Consider the following 16445-nt stretch of genomic DNA (forward strand, 5'->3'; position numbering starts at 1 on the left):
TCCACCTGAACCGGGATGGGACCCGTGTCCTAGTGGAAAGGGTAAATAGAGAAGTGGCAAAGGCTTTAAACTAGTAAGATGGGAGGAGGGATCTACAAGAAACGTAACCAGCCTAAATATAAACAAAACAGGAAAAGAGAGCAAGGGAAGAATAAAGTAAGGGAGGACATTCAATGCAATGGAATAAATAGAGTTGTAGAACAGAAGTCCAAAAAAGATGGTTAAACATAAAGTGAGAGGAAATCCTATTAAAAAGGAGTTAAACTGTCTGTACAGCAATGCACACAGTGTCCGTAATAAAACAGGGGAGCTGGAGGCAATCATACGTTGCGAGGAAGCAGACATAGTAAGGATTACTGAGACATGGCTACAGAAAAATCAGGACTGGGAATTAAAAATTGCAGGTTATAACATATTTAGAAAAGATAGAGAGGGGAAAAGGGGGGGTGGAGTAGCGGTACTTATTAGGGATAACATAATAGCAGTAGAAAAAAGTGATGCAGATATCAGCAAGACAAAAATAGAATCCATATGGATAGAGATAAAAGATAATAAAGGATCAATCACACTGATAGGCGTAGTCTACAGACCACCTAACAGTGGAAGGGAGGTGGAGGAAGAAATATGCAGACAAATTAGGGAAATGAGTAAAAAGCATAGAATAATAATGATGGGGGATTTAAACTACCCCGATATTAATTGGACAGAAGAGGTAGGTAAAGAACTCCTTTCTAACCCAATATGTAAAAAGCACAACAAGGGAGAAACATAGAAACATATAAACATAGAAGATAAGAGCAGGAGTAGGCCATTCAGCCCCTCGAGCCTGCTCCGCCATTCAATGCGATCATGGCTGATCATTCAAATTCAGTACCCTGTCCCTGCCTTCTCCCCATATCCCTTGATCCTTTTAGCCTTAAGAAATCAGTAACTAGTGGTGTTCCGCAGGGGTCAGTGCTGGGACCCCAACTCTTTACAATCTATATTAACGATTTGGAGGAAGGGACCGAGTGCAACATATCCAAGTTTGCCGACGATACAAAGATGGGAGGGAAAGCAATGAGTGAGGATGACATAAAAAACCTGCAAAAGGACATAGACAGGCTAAGTGAGTGGGCAGAGATTTGGCAGATGCAATATAATGTTGGAAAGTGTGAGGTTATGCACTTTGGCAGAAAATATCAAAGAGCAAGTTATTATCTAAATGGAGAGAAACTGCAAAGTGCTACAGTACAAAGGGATCTGGGGGTCCTGGTGCATGAAACACAAAAAGTTAGTATGCAGGTGCAGCAGGTGATCAGGAAGGCCAATGGAATCTTGGCTTTTATTGCAAGGGGGATGGAGTATAAAAACAGGGAAGTCTTGCTGCAGTTATACAGGGTATTGGTGAGGCCACACCTGGAATACTGCGTTCAGTTTTGGTTTCCATATTTAAGAAAAGATATACTTGCTCTCGAGGCGGTTCAGAGAAGGTTCACTCGGTTGATTCCGGAGATGAGGGGGTTGACGTATGAGGAAAGGTTGAGTAGGTTGGGACTCTACTCATTGGAGTTCAGAAGAATGAGAGGCGATCTTATCGAAACATATAAGATTGTGAGGGGGCTTGATCGGGTGGATGTGGGGAGGATGTTTCCACTGATGGGTGAGACTAGAACTAGGGGGCATAATCTAAGAATAAGGGGCTGCCCTTTCAAAACTGAGATGAGGAGAAACTTCTTCACTCAGAGGGTAGTAAATCTATGGAATTTGCTACCCCAGAGAGCTGTGGAAGCTGCAACATTAAATAAATTTAAAATGGAGATAGACAGTTTCCTAGCAGATAAGGGAATTAGGGGTTACGGGGAGAGGGCAGGGAAGTGGACGTGAGTCTAGATTTGGATCAGCCATGATCCTATTGAATGGCGGAGCAGGCCCGAGGGGCCGTATGGCCTACTCCTGCTCCTACTTCTTATGTTCTTATGAAATATATCCAACTCCTTCTTGAATATATTTAATGAATTGGCCTCCACTGCCTTCTGTGGTAGAGAATTCCACAGGTTCACCACACTCTGGGTGAAGAAATTCCTCCTTATCTCTGTCCTAAATGGCTTACCCCTTATCCTTATACTGTGACCCCTGGTTCTGGACTCCCCGGCCATTGGGAACATCCTTCCTGCATCCAGTCTGTCCAGTCCTGTTAGAATTTTATAAGTTTCAATGAGATCCCCTCTCATTCTTCTAAACTCCAGTGAGTATAAGCCCAATCGACCCAATCTCTCCTCATATGTCATTCCTGCCATCCCAGGTATCAGTCTGGTGAATCTTCGCTATTGGATCTAGTAATGGGGAATGAATCAGAGCAGATAAGAGAAGTAAAGGTAGGGGAACATATAGGCAATAGTGACCATAATATAATACGCTTTAAGATGATAATTGAGAAGGACATAAGTATGACGAAAACCAGGTTAATAGATTGGAGAAAAGCTGATTTTGAGGAGCTGAGAATAGAACTTGGGGGAAAAAAATGGACAACAATATTGGCAAACAACGATGTAGAACAGCAATGGGAAACATTTAAAATGGTGTTCAACAGAGTGCAGGAACAATATATTCCATTAAAAGGAAAGAAGGAAAGAACAAACTAAACAATAATGAGACTCCATGGATGAATAAAGCCATAAGGGAACAATTGAAGATAAGGAAAGAGGCATACATTAAGTACATAGACAGCAGGGGAGTGCATGATAAGAGAGAATACAAAAAGATTAGAAGAGAAGTCAAAAAAACAACTAGGGAGACAAAGAGGAACTATGAAATTAAATTATCAAGGAACATAAAACAAAATAGTAAAATATTTTATAGGCACATCAATAAAAAAAGGAAGGTTGGGATGGGAATAGTGCCATTAAGGGATAGTCAGGATAATACCACAGGTATCGATAGAGAGATGACAGAAATATTAAATAATTATTTTGCTTCAGTATGTACCAGGGAGATAGAACAGGTGGACATGACATTGGATGATGAGATTAGTAATGAGATAAGTGCATTTAAAATAAAAAGGGGATATATTAAATAAATTAATCAAGCTCAAAGAGGATAAAACCCCTGGTCCGGATGGATTGCATCCATGCATTTTAAAAGAATCTAGAGAAGAGATAGCAGAGGCATTACTACTCATATTTAATAATTCATTAGAAAAAGGTATAGTGCCAGAGGACTGGCAGATAGCTAATGTAATACCTATATTTAAGAAGGGGGATAGAACATGTCCAGGGAATTATAGACCAGTCAGCTTAACATCGGTGGTAGGAAAAATAATGGAATCCCTACTAAAGGAGAAAATAGAAGTACATCTAGAAACCAAAAATATAACAATGAATAGTCAACATGGATTTCAAAAGGGAAAGTCTTGCTTGACCAACCTTATTGAATTTTTTGAAGAGGTAAGAGAGAGAGAGTAAACAATGGTAATATAGTAGATGTAATTTATCTGGATTTTCAAAAGGCCTTTGATAAGGTACCACATAATAGACTGATGAACAAGGTCAGAGAATGTGGAATCGGGGACAAGTAGCAGAATGGATTGCTGGCAGGCTTCAGGATAGAAAGCAGAGAATAGGAGTAAAGGGTAGCTATTCACAGTGGCAGAAGGTGGGTAGTGGTGTTCCACAAGGATCAGTGCTGGGACCACTGTTGTTCACAATTTACATTAACGATTTAGACTTAGGAATCAAAAACACAATTTCTAAATTTGCAGATGACACCAAATTGGGAGGGGGCTGGTGGGATAGTCAATACTGAGGAGGATTGCAACAAGTTACAGGAGGACATTAATAAACTTGCAGAATGGGCATATATTTGGCAAATGAATATCAGCATAGATAAATGTGAGGTATTACATTTTGGTAGGAAGAATAGGGAGGTCACATCACTTGGAGAGTGCGCATCTAGGCGGGGTAGAGGAACAAAGGGATCTAGGAGTACAAATACACAAATCACTAAAAGTTGCAACACAGGTTAGCAAGGCCATAAAAAAAGCAAACCAAGCACTAAGGTTTATTTCTAGAGGGATAGAATTGAAAAGTAGGGAAGTTATGCTAAACCTGTATTGAACCTTGGTTAGACCACACTTAGGGGTAGATTTTCATAAAGCTGTTGGGAAGGAGGCAGGACCACAACTTTTGGATTTTAGTCCCGCCTACATTGACGTCCAGCCAATTCATGTGATTTTCGCTTGATTGCCCTTGTTGAGCCCGCCCAGCGGGCTCAGCAGGCCAATTAAGGGCCACCCAGCAACAGGTGACATCACAGACTGAAATTTCATCTGTCAAACACTGACAGTCTGACTTCTAACCTGAGTCCTTCTACACAGACTCAGTTAGAAGTCTCACCGGCAATGAAAGCTGAAGGCTGTCACTTTTGACAGCTCGCAGCCATTTTGCTTTCAGTGCCGGCTGAGTGATGGACTCCCGAAACCTAGAGGAAGAAAGGCTGTTAAGGTAAGTACAGGTAATTTAAACTTCTTTACACACTTTAGACACACCAAACACACTTACCTTTGCACTCATGCACCCATCACTCACCTGAACACCGACATCGCGACCCCTCCAAGTCCTTCAACCCGACAGCCCGCCTGCTCCAACCTGGTGTGGTTTGGAGCCGTCGGGAATCCCACACGACACCCCTCAAAATAGGGATTAGGCTAAAAACTGCCTGTTAACTACCTGTTAACAGGCAGTTAATTGGCACTAATCCCTTCCCGCCTCGGGTCAGCGGGTCCCAGTGCGGAGCGGGTACCCGCCTCCCCTGAAACTTACGTGGAGGCAGGTTTTGGGCGGGATGGTGTTGGGACACCCGAATTCCGGATTTCCCCCCCCCCCACATGCCTGATACCCCGCCTGATGGCTCCAGGAAAATCAACCCCTTAGAGTACTGCGTACAGTTCTGGTCGCCATATTATAAAAAGGATATAGAAGCACTGGAAAGGGTGCAGAGAAGATTTTCAAGGATGATACCAGAAATGCGAGGGTATACATATCAGGAAAGGATGAACAGGCTGGGTCTCTTTTCTCTTGAAAAAAGGAGGCTGAGGAGTGACCTAGTAGAGGTCTTTAAAATTATGAAAGGTTTTGATAGAGTGGAAACAGAGTGTTTCCACTTGTGGGGAAGGGCATAACTAGAGGTCATCAATATAAGATAGTTACCAAGAAATCAAATAGGGAATTCAGAAGAAACTTATTTACTCAGAGAGTGGTGAGAATGTGGAACTCGCAACCACAGGGAGTGGTTGAAGCGAATAGTATAGATGCATTTAAGGGGAGGCTAGACAAGCATATGAGGGAAACGACAATAGAGGGTTATACTGATAGATTTAGATGAGGAAAGACTGGCGGAGGCTCGTGTGGAGCATAAACGCCGGCATGGACTGGTTGGGCCGAATGGCCTGTTTCTGTGCCATATATCCTATGTAATCCTATGTAGATTGAATATGTTTTTCATTGTCCTACTGCCACACCTTAATTTTTTTCTTCTTCGTTCATGGGATGTAGGTGTTACTGGCAAGGTCAGCATTTATTGCCCATCCCTAATTGCCCTTGAGAAGGTGGTGATGTGCGCCTTCTTGAACCACTGCAGTCTGTGTGGTGAAGGTACTGCCAGAGTGTTGTTAGGGAGGGAGTTCCAGGATTTTGAACCAGCGACGATGAAGGAACAGCGGTATATTTCCAAGTCAGGATGGTGTGTGACTTGGAGGTGATGGTGTTCCCATGTGCCTGCTGCCCTTGTCCTTCTAGGCCGAAGAGGTCACGGGTTTGGGAGGTGCTGTTGAAGAAGTCTTGGTGAGTTGCTACAGGGCATCTTGTAGAAACATAGAAACATAGAAGATAGGAGCAGGAGTAGGCCATTCGGCCCCTCGAGCCTGCTCCGCCATTCAATGCGATCATGGCTGATCATCCACATTCAGTACCCTGTCCCTGCTTTCACAGAAATCACAGAAACCCCACAGTGCAGATAGAGGCCATTTCGGCCCATCGAGCCTGCACCGACACATATCCCACCCGATCCCCGTAACCCCTACACCAACACATATCCCACCCTATCCCCGTAACCCCACGTATTTAATCCCCCTAACACTAAGGGTCAATTTATCATAGCCAATCAACCTAACCCGCACATCTTTGGACTGTGGGAGGAAACCGGAGCACCCGGAGAAAACCCACGCAAACACGGGGAGAATGTGCAAACTCCACACAGACAGTCGCCCGAGGCTGGATTCGAACCCGGGTCCCTGGCGCTGTGAGGCAACAGTGCTAACCACTATGCCACCGTGCTGCCCCCATATCCCTTGATCCCTTTAGCCTTAAGAAATATATCCAACTCCTTCTTGAATATATTTAATGAATTGGCCTCTACTGCCTTCTGTGGTAGAGAATTCCATAGGTTCACCACTCTCTGGGTGAAGAAATTCCTCCTCATTTCTGTCCTAAATGGCTTACCCCTTATGCTTAGACTGTGACCCCTGGTTCTGGACTCCCTGACCATTGGGAACATCCTTCCTGCATCTAGTCTGTCCAGTCCTGTCAGAATTTTATAAGTTTCAATGAGATCCCCTCTCATTCTTCTTAACTCCAGCGAGTATAAGCCCAATCGACCCAATCTCTCCTCATAAGTCATTCCTGCCGTCCCAGGTATCAGCCTGCTGAATCTTTGCTGAACTCCCTCCATGGCAAGAACATCCTTCCTCAGATAAGGCGAACAAAACTGCACACAATACTCAAGGTGTGGTCTCACCAAGGCCCTGTACAACTGCAGCATGACATCCTTGTTCCTGTACTCAAAACCTCTTTCTACGAAGGCCAACATACCATTTGCCTTCTTAACCGCCTGCTGCACCTGCATGCTTACCTTCAGCGACTGGTGCACAAGGACACCCAGGTCTCGTTGCACTTCCCCTTCTCCCAATCTATTGCCTTTCAGATAATAATCTGCCTTCCTGTTTTTGACACCAAAGTGGATAACCTCGCATTTATCCACATTATATTGCATCTGCCATGCTTCTGCCCAATCACCCAACCTGTCCAAATCATCCTGGAGTTTCTCGGCATCCTCCGCACAGCACACACGCCCACCCAGCTTTGTGTTGTCTGCAAACTTGGAGATATTACATCTAGTTCCCTTGTCTAGATCATTAATATATATTGTGAATAGCTGGGGTCCAAGGACTGATCCCTGCGGTATCCTACTAGTCACTGCCTGCCACTCGGAAAAAGACCCGTTTATTCCAACTCTTTGCATCCTGTCTGCCAACCAGTTCTCGATCCAAGTCAATACCTTGCCCCCAATCCCATGTGCCTTAACTTTACACGCTAATCTCTTATCGGGACCTTATCGAAAGCCTTTTGAAAGTCCAAATGCACCACATCCACTGGTTCTCCCTTATCTATTTTACCAGTTACATCCTCAAAAAATTCCAGTTGATTAGTCAAACACGATTTACCTTTTGTAAATCCATGTTGACTTTGTCCGATCCTGTCACTGTTTTCCAAGTGCTCTGCTATTACATCTTTTATAATTCACTCTAGCATTTTCCCCACTACCGATGTCAGGCTTACCACCTTATTTGAATAGTGGGGTAACATGAGCTACCCTCCAATCCATGGGTACTGTTCCAGATTCCATCGAATGTTGGAAGATGATCCGCAATGCATCTACTATTTCTAGGGCCACTTCCTTAAGTACACACTGCAGCAATGGTACGCCGGTCGTGAAGGGAGTAAATGTTTAAGGTGGTGGATGGGGTGCCAGTCAAGCGGGTTGCTTTGTCCTGGATGGTGTCGAGTTTCTTGAGTGTTGTTGGAGCTGCACTCATCCAGGCAAATGGAGAGTATTCCATCTCACTCCTGACTTAGGAACAGGAGTAGGCCATTTAGCCCCTCGAGCCTGTTCCGCCATTCAATGAGATCATGGCTGATCTGCGACCTAACTCCATATTCTCGCCTTTAGCCCATATCCCTTAATAACTTAACAAAAATTTATCAATCTCAGATTTAAAATTAACAATTGATCTAACATCAATTGCCATTTGCGGAAGAGAGTTCCAAACTTCTCCCACCCTTTGTGTGTAGAAGTGTTTCCTAATTTCACCCCTGAAAGGTCTGGCTCCTATTTTTAGACTATGCCCCCAATCCTAGACTCTCCAACTAGCGGAAATAGTTTCTCTCTATCTACCCTATTTGATCCCTTTAATATCTTGAAAGCTTTGATCAAATCACCCCTTAACCTTCTAAATTCTAGGGAATACAACCCTAATTTGTGTAATCTGTCCTCATAATTTAACCCTTGGAGTCCGGGTATCATTCTGGTAAACCTACGCTGCACTTGCTCCAACGCCAATATATCCTTCCTACGGTGTGGTGCCCAGAACTGCTCACAGTGCTCCAGGCATGGTCTAACCAGGGCTTTGCAGCCTAACTTCTACCCCCTTGTATTCTAGTCCTCTAGATATAAAAGCCAGCATTCCATTAGCCTTTTTGATTATTTTCGCTACATGTTACTAACATTTTAATGATCTATGTTCCTGGACCCACAAGTCTCTTTGGACCTCCATTATTTTTAGCATTTCATCATTTAGAAAGTACCCTGCGCTATCCTTTTTAGGCCCAAAGTGGATGACCTCACATTTGTGTACATTGAAATCCATTTGCCACAGTTTTGCCCATTCACTTAATCTATCGATATCCCTTTGTAATTTTATGCTTTCATCTACACTGCCTACAATGCCGCCTATCATTGTGCCATTGGCAAATTTGGATATGTGGCTTTCTATGCCATAATCTAAGTCATTAATAAATACTGTGAATAGTTGAGGCCCCTTGTAGATGGTGGAAAGGCTTTGGGGAGTCAGGAGTGGGGAGGCGAGACACTCGCCGCAGAATAGCCAGCCTTTGACCTACTCTTGTAACCACAGTATTAATGTGGCTGGTCCAGTTAAGTTTCTGGTCAATGGTGACTCCCCAGGATGTTGATGGTGGGGGATTTGGTGATGGTAATGCCATTGAATGTCAAGGGGCAGTGGTTGCACCTCTCTTATTAGAGATAGTCAATGCCTGGCACTTGTGTGGCACAAATGTTACTTGCCACTTATCAGCCCAAACCTGTATGTTGTCCAGGTCTTACTGCATGCGGGCACTGGCTGCTTTATTATCTGAGGAGTTGTGAATGGAATTGAACACTGTGCAATCATTAGCGAACATCCCCACTTCTGACATTATATTGGAGGGAATGTCATTGATGAAGCAGCTGATGATGGTTGGGCCTAGGACACTGCCCTAAGGAACTCCTGCAGTGATGTCCTGAGGTGAGATGATTGGTATTGAACAACCACAACCATCTTCCTTTGTGCTAGGTATGACTGCAGCAAGTGGAGAGTTTTCCCCCCCCGATTCCTATTGCCTTCAGTTTTACTAGGGCTCCTTGATGCCACACTCAGTCAAATGTTGCCTGATGCCAAGTGCAGTCACTCTCGCCTCACCTCTGGAATTCAACTCTATTGTCCATGTTTGGACCAAGGCTGTAATAAAGCCTGGAGCCAAGTGGTCCTGGTGGAACCCAAGCTGAACGTCAGTTTAGCAGGTTATTGGTGAGTAAGTGCCACTTGATAGTACTGTCGACAACACCTTCTATCACTTTACTGATGATTGAGAGTAGACTGAGGGGGGGGTAACTGGCTGGATTGGATTTGTCCTGCTTTTTGTGGATAGGACATAACTGGGCAGTTTTCCACATTGTCGGGTAGATGCCAGTGTTATAGATGTACTGGAATGGCTTGGCTAGAGGCACGGCTAGTTCTGGAGCACAAGTATTCAGCATTACTGCCGAGATGTTTTTGGGCCCATAGCCTTTGCTGTATCCAGTGCACTCAACGGTTTCTTGATATCACGTGGAGTGAATTGAATTGGCTGAAGACTGGCTTCTGTGATTGTGGGGACCTCAGGAGGTCGAGATGGATCATCCACTTGGCACTTCTGGCTGAAGGTGGTTGCGAATGCTTCAGCCTGGTCTTTTGCACTCACATGTTGAGCTCCACCATCATTGAGGATGGGGATGTTCATGAAGTTTCCTCCTCCTGTTAGTTGTTTCATCAACCACCACCATTCACGACTGGATGTGGCAGGACTGCAGAGCTTTTATCTGATCCATTGGTTGTGGGATTGCTTAGCTCTGTCCATAGGATGCTGTTTCCGCTGTTTAGCATATATGTAAGTCCTGGACTGTAGCTTCACCAGGTTGGCGCTTCATTTTTAGGTACACCTGGTGCTGCTCCTGGCAGGCTCTTCTACACTCCTTGTTGAACCAGGGTTGGTTCCCTGGCTTGATAATGGTCGAGTGAGGGATATGCTGGGCCATGTGTTACTGATTGTGGTGGAATCCAATTCTGCTGCTGGCCCACAGTGTCTCATGGATGCCCAGTTTTGAGATGCTAGATCTGTTCTGAATCGATCCCATTTTGCACGGTGGTAGTGCCACACAACATGATAGTGTCTTCAGTGTGAAGACGGGATTTCATCTCCACAAGAAGCGTGCGGTGGTCACTCCTACTTTTATGGACAGATGCATTTCCAGGTAGATTGGTGAGGATGAGGTCAAGTAGGTTTTTCCCTCGGGTTGGTTCTCTCAGCACCTGCCACAAGCCCCGTCTGGCTGCTCTGTCCTTCAGGACTCGGCCAGTAGTGGTACTACCGTGTTATTCCTGATGAACATTGAAGTCCCTCACCCATAGTACATTCTGCGCCTTTGCTAACCTCAGTGCTTCTTCCAAGTGGTGTTCAACATGAAGGAGAACTGATTCATCAGCTGAGGGAGGGAGGTAGATGGTAATCAGCAGAAGGTTTCCTTGTCCATGTTTGACCTGATGCCATGAGATTTCATGGGGTCCAGAGTCAATGTTAAGGACTCCCAAGCAACGTTCCCTGCATTGCCAATTCAAACTACTGAGCATGCGCGGTTCCATTGAGAAACTGGCAAGTGACCTGCGCGGGAGTTTCAGGGAACATTGCTCCCAGGGCCACTCCCTCCCACCTGTATACCACTGTGCCACCACCTCTAGGATGGTGATGGAGTAGTTTGGGACGTTGGCTGAAAGATATGATTCTGTGAGTATGACTATGTCAAGCTGTTGCTTGACTAGTCTATGGGACAGCTCTCTCAATTTTGGCACAACTGCCAGATGTTAGTGAGGAGGACTTTGCAGGGTTGACTGGGTTGTGTCTGCCTTTGTTGTGTCTGATGCCTAGGTTGATGCAAGGTGGTCCGTCCGGTTTTATGCTTTGTAGTCGTCGTCGTACGTGTCTTCACACTGTTCCCTTTGGGGAACTGTATGAAGTGGTGGAAGGATTTCTGGCCGCGATTAACGCTCCTTCCGTGACCATAACCATCTTCGTACCAGCCATTAGGGTGGTTAGTCCTATGGCGGGAGGGTTTTACGGGCTCCCACAACCCATATGAGGGGGGGGGGGGGCACCCACACCCATGGACGCAAGTATCCCGCTGGATGTCAACCCAGAATTTAGAGCTGGAACTCCGACTCCAGTTGCCGGGACTGTCTGGAGCAGGGTTCGAAACCCTATGCCTTCTGGCCCAGCGGCGGGGATGCTACCGCTACGCCAAAGGCCCATTCCATGCTTTGTAGTGATTTGGTATAACTGAGTGGCTTGCTAGACCATTTCAGAGGGCAGTTAAACGTCAACCACATCACTGAGGGGTTGCAGTCACATATAGGCCAGACCAGGTAAGAACGGCAGATTTCCTTCCCTACAACAATCGGTAGTTTCATAATCAGCATTACTGATACTAGCTTTTTTATTCCAGATTTATTTAATTAACTGAATTTAAATGCCCCAGCTGCCGTTGTGAGATTTGAACTCATGGCTCCAGCTCATTAGTCCAGGCCTCTGGACAAATTTAATTTGAAGTATTATTCCAGATTAACTTTCTCAACTATTTACTATCCTATATACTTGTATAAGATCAGCACTCTGGCACCTCTTTCCAGTCTGAAAAGCCCAGTTGTCTCCAGCCTTTCCTTCTAACTCTGCCTCACACTGGAGATCAGCCTTGTGGTTCTCTCCACTGCCTCCAGCACTTGAATGTTTCCCTTGTTTCATGGAAATCAGGGCTGGATAAAGTATTCAAGATGCGGTCTGACCAAAGCACTGTATATTTTGATCACAACATATACCGTTCTGGCTCTTTAGTTCAATATTCTATTGGCTTCTTGATTGCTGGCCTGATGCTAACCCTTACCCTTCAAAACGGACTGGGCCTGCTGTTGGCAGTAATGGGCCAGCGCACTCCACTGGTCAACCACCAGATAGTTCTGAATTACTTTCCCATATTCACCACTGAATTCTCACTAGCCAAACTCTAGCTATGGAAGTATTGTTTTCACTTTGTCCTCACCATTTCGTGATGTGTTCTCGGCTCAAATTCACCCATCAAAACCTTTCATGATTTAAAAAAATCTCTATTAAACCTTCTTTTAGTCTTCTCGGCACAAGTCAAAATTATTCTGGTATCTCAAGTCTCTCCTCATAACTATAGTTCCTCTGGTATTATTCTGGTGAATAATGTGACAATAAGTGGACAATTGGGAAATATTGACTACAGCAAAGTTAGATTCAAAGCGAAATAAGAAAAAGGCAAAGTTCAGCATGTTCAGATGGGATCTGCCCAAATTAACCGAATGGGAAATTTAGAAAACTGGACACAAATCAGTGATAGGGAATCTTCAAGAATTAGATGAATAGACTACAAAATGAATATATTCCTACCAAGCAAAAAGGGAGTGCATAAAAGGATGGAACTCTGGATAAACAGATTAAAACCAAACTGGAATTTATAAAAGGGAAAAATGTGATAAAACAAGGTCTAATAACAACTGTTATTTATATAGTGCCTTTAACGTGGTAAAACGTCCCAAGACGCTTCATGGGAGCGTTATAAAACAGAACCAAATCATGATGAAAACGGAAGTGTGGTGAGGAGGTGAACAAGGAAATTAGAAAGGGTAAAAGGGAATTTGAAAAAGGCTAGCAAGTAACATAAAAGGAAAAAGATGGCATTTATAAGCATATAAAAATAAAGAGGGCAAGATCACTTAGGATGAAGGAAACTAGTTGTGAAGAATGAAAATATGGAGATACAGGTTAAGCATCCCGAATCCGACAACCGCAGGACAAAGGCCGAGTCGGTTTTCGGGGTTTTCCGGACTTCAGAAACACGTGCCGAGTCCGGAAATGCCTGGGCCCAGGTTGTGCCATTTCCAGTTTTTGGTAAGCCTCCCTCAGGGTGTCCGGATTCCAGAACATTCTACGGATTCCAGACCCCTGCCACCAATCGTCCCGGAGTCCGGATTCCAGAGCATTTCGGATTCCGGACCCCTGCCACCAATCGTCCCGGAGTCCGGATTCCAGCGCATTCCGGATTTGGGACGCTCAATCTGTATTAAATAAATATTTTGCATCAGTTTTTACAAATGTCGGTGGACGTAAAAATGTACTAGAGAGGAGGATGTGGTACAATTATTAGAATTAACTATAGAAAGGGAATTGCTTCAGAGAATTAGCAGAACTTAGTCTCTGGATCCAGTTGCTACGCACTCTAGTCAGAGAAGCTACAAGAGGCACTGACCACAATTTTTCAATCTGCCTTAGATATAAAAATTGAAGAGGAATTAACCAGCTGATATGAAGGGTACATATCCATAATGTTAATTCCTCAGTTTGCTCTACATCGGAACAAAAGTAGGCCATTCAGCCTGTTCCAATTAGATAATGGCCGATATGTATCTCAACTCTATCTACCTGCTTTGGTTCCGTAACCCTTAATACCCTGGCCTAACAAGAATCTATCAATGTCAGTTTTGACATTTTCAATTGGCCCAGCCTCAACAGCTCTCTGGGGGGGGGGAAAAGAGAGTTCCAGATTTCCACTACACTGTGTGTGTGAAGAAGTGCTTCCTGACATCACCCCTGAACAGCCTAGCTCGAATTTTAATGTTATGCCACCTTGTTCTGGACTCTCCCCACCAGCAGAAATAGTTTCTATCTACCCTATCAAATCCTTTAATCACCTTAAGCACCTCCATTAGATACTGCCTGACCTGCTGAGTGTTCAGCATTTTGTTTTTTTTAAAAAAAAACATTAAATTGCCTTGGCCAGCAGAGACAAGAGTTCCGGTCTCTGAACACTGGGTTGACATCTAATGAGGTACATGCATCTGAGGGGAGACGAGTGGCGATAGTCCCCAGCTCCACCCCGTATCTTACCGGTTCTCCTAGTAGGGGGTTGAGAGTCAGACTAACAACCTGTCTACATAAAAAGGGTCTTCGTTATGGAAATAATCCAGAGCACGATCTGTTGGATGTAAAAGCAGTGGAAGAAATGGGTTGCCTTATGCCACTAGGCATAGATGAGAAAGAAAAATCATTAAATGGGTAAATTAGCAGAAGCAATGGCACATTAAAGAATTATAGTGGACACAGACTTGGCTATCTCTCCCAAGATAAACATTAAAATAAACTATATAAATAAGTTATGTGTTAAATTGCAATGTAAATTAGATCAGACACCTTTACATGTTAGTTTTTTGTTGATCATCCATTGATTCCCTCTTTAATGGATTCAAATGATTTACCCAATTTGAACAAAACTGAGATATACTTTAAGAAAAAAATGACCAGGCAAAAATTTCTCTCAATTGCAGAAAAGCAGATAATCAAGCATATATGCAAATAAAAGACAAAATGCTCATATTTGAATTGAGTGGTTTGGACATATAACTAGACAATGTTTATATTTTGGGGCTAGTGTTTCAAAACAAGGTATACCGCTTTGAGCGTGAACCTGGTTTTAAATGCCATAATACCCATAAAAGAATCCAATATAACATTACACAAAAATGCTTCACTTTTCACAAATACCTGCCCATAGGCTAGCTGACACCAGGAATGTGCCATGTACCTTCAGCACATTCGTTTGTTAAAATAGGTCACCCTCAAATGTAATTTTTAAAGTGAAGATAATTTCCATTAAGACCAGATTATTGTTTAAAGAGTGTAGATGTTAAAATTTTTATTCATAAATGTTACAAGGAATGATCTTAAATTGCCATAACAAAGACTGTTTTTAATAGCATCATTCATTCCCAGAAATCAGTGCTCAAGCCCAAGGAAGAAAGATATTAGGGGTGAAGTTTGTTTTGGGTAGTAGTGCGCAATAGTGAATCGGCAGCCCGTTTTACATTCATAGGAACAGTCGGCCATTCACCCCCTTGAGCCTGTTCTACCATTCAGTTAAGAGCATGGCTGATCTGTATCTTAATTCCATCTACCAGTGTAGTACTTATTATAGGTGGTGGTGTAGGAGTCTCTGTCTAATATATGCAAGAGTGTCCCTGTAAAATCAAAATAATAAATCATGAGCGGTTACAGAAGTTAAGATTGTATAACCAGTAAATGGCAGATATGTGCGTCACTTAGGAATGGATAGCACTTCTACAGATGGAGGTTCATCACTGGGATATCTCAGAAGGCCAACACCATCCTACCAGAGCTGTGAAGGAATGAGCCGTATAACCTATTCAGAAAAATACACTATCGTATGAAAGTATTCTGGCCTTATTAAAACAGGACAAACTGGGTTTGGAAATTTAGAAACCCAACGATGAAACAGCTGTGAAAGCATTCTGGCTATTGAGAGAAGACAGTTGTTGACCCTGAATAAATAACCTTATTGAAATAGAAGGTGAAGGGCTCGGACAGGCTGTTGGGAATGAAAATGGTTCACCCTGGATAAGGTGTTCTAACTTACACTTTGTAAGGAAGCACACAAGGAACATCTGCCCTTGTAAAGATGACAAAGTAAGGAACACCTGCCATCACACCGTTTTTAAATGGTAAACTTAGAACACCGAGAGATGAGACATGAGTCTAGCTGAGGCGGCAGTAAGAGTTGCAGAGGTCAGCAGAAAAATTAGATAATTAGCTTGCATCAGCAGAAAACCTTAAAAGGAAATACCACTAGAAAAAGGGTATAAATATTGAACTCTCAAATGGGATAACAGACTTGCTTTAATCGGGCAAAGCGATTCTCAGCTTCAGAGGCGGCTCTATAGTCTCCAACTCTTTGTACCGCGGGGATCAAAGGTACTTGATATTGGTGGATATCCTGTAGAGAACTTTAAGAACTGTAATACTGTAGCGAAGTTAAGATTTGAAATTAAGATTCTGTTAAAAAGATCGCATGTTTTCTCTTTTTGAAACGGTTAATGTTGCGATTGACTCACCAGCTGTAAATTGCATGTCAGTTCTTTAATAAATCTATATATTTTTAGAACTGTCTCAAGACTTCTGTATCAAAAACTCGCAAACTCAATCTCTGTACACTCTTTGGTGGAGTTACAGAAT

This window comes from Somniosus microcephalus, chromosome 16 (genome assembly GCF_052327205.1).
Source record: "Somniosus microcephalus isolate GS21.2 chromosome 16, FLI_Smic_1.0, whole genome shotgun sequence".
Classification (NCBI taxonomy): Eukaryota; Metazoa; Chordata; class Chondrichthyes; order Squaliformes; family Somniosidae; genus Somniosus; species Somniosus microcephalus.